General features: G+C 36.5%; 1 pseudogene; it reads right to left on the reverse strand.

Moving 5' to 3' along the window:
• The window catches only part of LOC138032734 (uncharacterized transmembrane protein DDB_G0289901-like), a 549,011-nt pseudogene extending 544,800 nt beyond the window's left edge, over positions 1 to 4,211 (reverse strand).
• Positions 4,212 to 4,750: the final 539 nt, after the last annotated feature.

Genomic DNA, 4,750 nt, shown 5'->3' on the forward strand with positions numbered 1-4,750 from the left:
TCTTTAAAGATGTACTAAAACGCCATTCGCGTTACAATGACTTCCGACGCCATTACAGGTTAATTGTGCAGAGCAAGCTACGCATTATTACCCCAGCCCCCTGAAACCTAACAAAATACGCAAAGAAGACTCTATGCACAAAGACACCACTTAGCAGGGGAGTGACAGGCAAGACTTTTACCGACACGGAAAAAAAACTAAAAAAAAGAAAACGGAAATCTACCCATTTTCCGACTGGGATTGCCATAGGCAACCCAGTAAAAAAAGCTTCTTTCGTCAAAATACACTAATGACCGACCAGTCTATCGCCGAAAATGCTAAAAAATCTTCGCAAGTTTATGGAAATAAGACTTAAACTCGTTAGTGTGTATTTAACAAGACCCATGGTAATGCGATTTGCAAGGTTAAGGGAAAGCCAGCTGGAAGCGTTAGTGAGCGAGGAGCATTCGAAGAAGAATAAGGATCTGAATAAGGATTTGACTTGATTTGTGTTAATTGTTGATTTCAATTTACAGTGTCCCCAATTAGTGCTTCAGCGCTAGAACGACTGGACACTTAAATAAAGTTACTTTCCTTTCCTTTCTCACAAACTGTCATAGTATGTTTTCGTTACGGTTGAGTGTGTACTATCGAGTTATACTTGCACTTATTAAGAGGTTTGCTAAGCTCTCAGCTGGCGACCATTGTTTCGTGCAACTGTTACGCTTCTTTCGTGGTTACCAACCTTCCGCGTGCAAGTAACTTTTCTGGATTTATATTTATAGCCATGTAGCTTACAATATCTCATTTTAAAGGTCATAAAATAGGCTTTTCCGTGAAAAAAAATATATTCAGCCTAAAAACCAAGGAACTTTCTGAAAAAATAACCGTAAGTACCAAAATTTGCGCGAAAATATTTCAAAATATTTGAGGAAAAAGGGAGAACAAATTAAAATTACGTGCACAGGCACTCATGGACCCCCTCCTGGCTACGCCCTTGCAATTAAGACTATAACCTTTAGAATAAGCGGTGTCCCTTCTGTGATTCTTTGAAATCAAATTTTGGGGTAAACTCAACGCGGAGTTTTAAGAGCGCCAAATGTAACTGCAACTCACAACCAAAACATGACCGTCTGATCTTTGCGAAATTCATTACATTCAAAAACACCACATCAAAAATAACACGTTTTCAGCGATTTTCTACAAGTTGTTTATCATAAAATGACCTAACTATACGAAAAATACAATGGTGATCAGTCGAATACAAAAACATTTTTTCGCCAGTGCAGATTTTTTTCTCCATTTTTTCTCTTCAATAGCCGTTTCCTTTTTAGTTTTTTTTTTTTTGTAGTCTTTACTGCTGATATTCTCAAAGCACTTCCCTTTCGGTGTATGTTATCGTTGCTATGGAAACGACCATTAATAAATCTAGCCCTAATTATTTACATAATAGGTTTGAGTATGTTAAAGATAAACATCAAATTAACACAAGATCTGCCGCAAGTGGAAACCTGTTTATACCTAAGCTATCTTTTAAGACAGGACAAAGGTCTTTCCTGTACAGGGGAGTAACAACTTTTTATCTGTGGGCGCTAGAGACTATAGCCTAGAAAAGTTTAAAAAATATGTGGCCGGAATTGTTTGTAATTAACATATTTGTAATTTATATATTCTGTAATTATTATATTCTTCTATTTTTATCTTTGTATTTTTTTTTAAGCTTTAGTTCTTATTCCGCACAGTAAATTGTAGTTCTGTAGATAGAGGACCACCCTAATTAACTTAGTGTTAGCTTGGTGATACCCCCTGTAAATATTGTTTTTATTACTATTATTATTATAAACGACGACTATACTTCAACCACATCACCTGTATTCGACTGGTTAACCCATTGAGAGCAGGGAGCGATTTTTGAGCGTTAAAAGAATTTTATCTTCATTTCTGAATTGTCAATAAATTGTTTAACGCTGCCTTTACAATTTCAAACTCATAGGAGTTTTTGAGTACCCACAAAACAAGCACATCCCATTTCCCCAAAAAATGTCGCGAAATGGTTTTAGCTGTTTTTCTGTCTACAAGGCGTTCGCGAAGAATTTTTTGCTAAAGGAGAAAACGGTATTTATGTACAAAAAACGTGAGAGGAATCGGACGCAACACGAATTATTGATACATTTTTTAAAGTACTATAATTGGAGCCCACACCTGTCATCTAAAATGATGGTGAGGTTTGTCTTCAGCGATCGATCACATATCATCCAATAGCAAATCAATTTCGCTCAGTGTAAAATCCTTCATTTCTGAATTGTCAATAAATTGTTTAACGCTGCCTTTACAATTTCAAACTCATAGGATCCGTTTTAGCCTTGTTTCGTTATTCATCGGTAAATATTTAATAACTGCTAGAAAAACTCATAATTTACAGAACTGAAAGAGATTAATAATTTAAACTTGAAGGCAACATTCTTTTGTAGGGGTCTAAATAATTATCTCTTCTCCTTACAAGTTTCACGCGAAAAATAAAAAGCATTTTCTCAATTGTTTTTTTCCCCAAACGATTTGCGTTTATATTTAAAGAATATCTCATTTTAAAGCTAAGAAAATAAGCTTTCCTGTAAAAAATACCACTTGAGCTCAAAGGTCGCGAGTTTTTGAGTACCCACAAAACAAGCACATCCCATTTCCCCAAAAAATGTCGCGAAATGGTTTTAGCTATTTTTCTGTCTACAAGGCGTTCGCGAAGAATTTTTTGCTAAAGGAGAAAACGGTATTTATGTACAAAAAACGTGAGAGGAATCGGACGCAACACGAATTATTGATACATTTTTTAAAGTACTATAATTGGAGCCCACACCTGTCATCTAAAATGATGGTGAGGTTTGTCTTCAGCGATCGATCACATATCATCCAATAGCAAATCAATTTCGCTCAGTGTAAAATCCTTGTTTGTTACACACAATTTACATCCACTGTTCGTGAGTTTTTAAATACACCTTGACTTCCCTGCCTTAGTTTACTATGTGATGAATATTTGGCAAGCGGAAAACTGGAAAGAGAGGTGAAGACTGAAGTGACATTTTATTCCATACTACAGAACCTAATTCCACGCTACTTTTCAATATTTTGTGTCAGAAAAATGTTCTCCCACAAGTTAAAGCAAGATCCAACTCTCTTCCCATTTGTTCCCATGGACACTTAAAATTAAAAAATACCGACGCTGAAAGTAATGTTTAAACGGAAGTTGTGGAATATGGCAGCAATAAATGAAATACTTTTGTTCTTGGGCCATCGTAGTTTGATCAAAAATAAGACACAAACAGCAGTGATAAACATATTGAACTTGTTCATTTTGATTATGACTTGACGTTTCGTATGTGCTCTACATACATTTTCAAAAGTAACCGTTGAAATTTAAATTTATATATAACAAAGCGGATGAGGGGACTGGAACCTAGATTAAGCAAATATTTAACAGTAAAATATATAATAATAATAAAAACGGAAAAGATTAATAAAGCATTAGCTTTTCACTTCCGACGATGACGTTGAAAGCTGGCTTAAGTTGTTGAATAAAGAAGGTCTCTTTTATTTTACAATGATAGTCTGTTTTGCCCTTCGCAAAAATATCAAAATGATCCCACTTGATGTTATGTCCAGTGGCCTTGACGTGGTCAGCAATGGCTGAAGTATTGTCATTTTTAGCTAGGGCCTTAAAATGTTCGGTTTTTCTATCGTGTAGCCGACGTTTAGTTTTGCCGATGTAAAAACCATTACAATCCCAACAATTTGCTCTGTAAATAACTTTGGATCGTTGTGAACGATTAACATTTAAACGGAAGTTGTGGAATATGGCAGCAATAAATGAAATATTGAGTTTATGAGAAGTACTTCACCTTGCTGGTGGAGATCTTTTCTCCAGACCTATTTTTTCTTCAATACCGTTTTCTTTTTCACTCTTTCTTTGTAGTCTTTACTCCTTATATTCTCCAAGCACTTCCCCTTGTGTGTATGGTATCGTCGCTATAGAAACGATGACTATACTTCAACCGTATCACCTGTATGTAACTAGTTAAATTAAAAAAAAAAAAAAAATTGGAAGCGACAAGACGCTGGGAAACAGTAAGAATTATTGATACATTTTTGAACTACTGTAATTTGGGTTCACACCTGTCAACAGAACCTAAGTAGCATAACTGTCTCGCGTCGCGGGACTAGTGGACAAAACCTAGCCCCCATTTCTGCCGCTTCTCTGGCCTTCTTTCTGCTTCCCACTCTCAAATGTTTGGGAATTACGCACTAAAAAAAATCAAAAAAAGAAGCGGAATAAATGACATAGAGGTAAATCTAGTAGCATCAGACGAACAGTGTGGCCCAGTGGTTAGGGCGCTGGCCTTGAGATGCGGAGATCCCGGGTTCAAGACCCGCTCTGACCACTTGTTGAATTTGATCCTGGTTGTCCCTGGTTCAACTTACTAGGTGCACTTGTAAATAGCCAACTGGTTTGCCTCCGGCCGGTTGGGATTCTTAACAGTTGTCGTTGTTCTGTTCCGTCGTTTCGTTGTGTTTCATTGGCCCTGAAAAGTCCTTATGGGGAGCGGTCAATTAAGTATGTATATATATATGTATGTAACCGTTATGAAGTTTCATCATACAGACCATCTTTTTTTTTGGCAGGTTGTTGTTCTTTATTCTTGAGTTTAGATGAATCCTCTTGCTGGCCATCAACCGCTCTGTAAATCTCTAACACACTTGCCGAGACCGTGTTTGAACTCCT

Source organism: Montipora capricornis, chromosome 14 (assembly GCF_036669925.1).
Source record: "Montipora capricornis isolate CH-2021 chromosome 14, ASM3666992v2, whole genome shotgun sequence".
NCBI lineage: Eukaryota > Metazoa > Cnidaria > Anthozoa > Scleractinia > Acroporidae > Montipora > Montipora capricornis.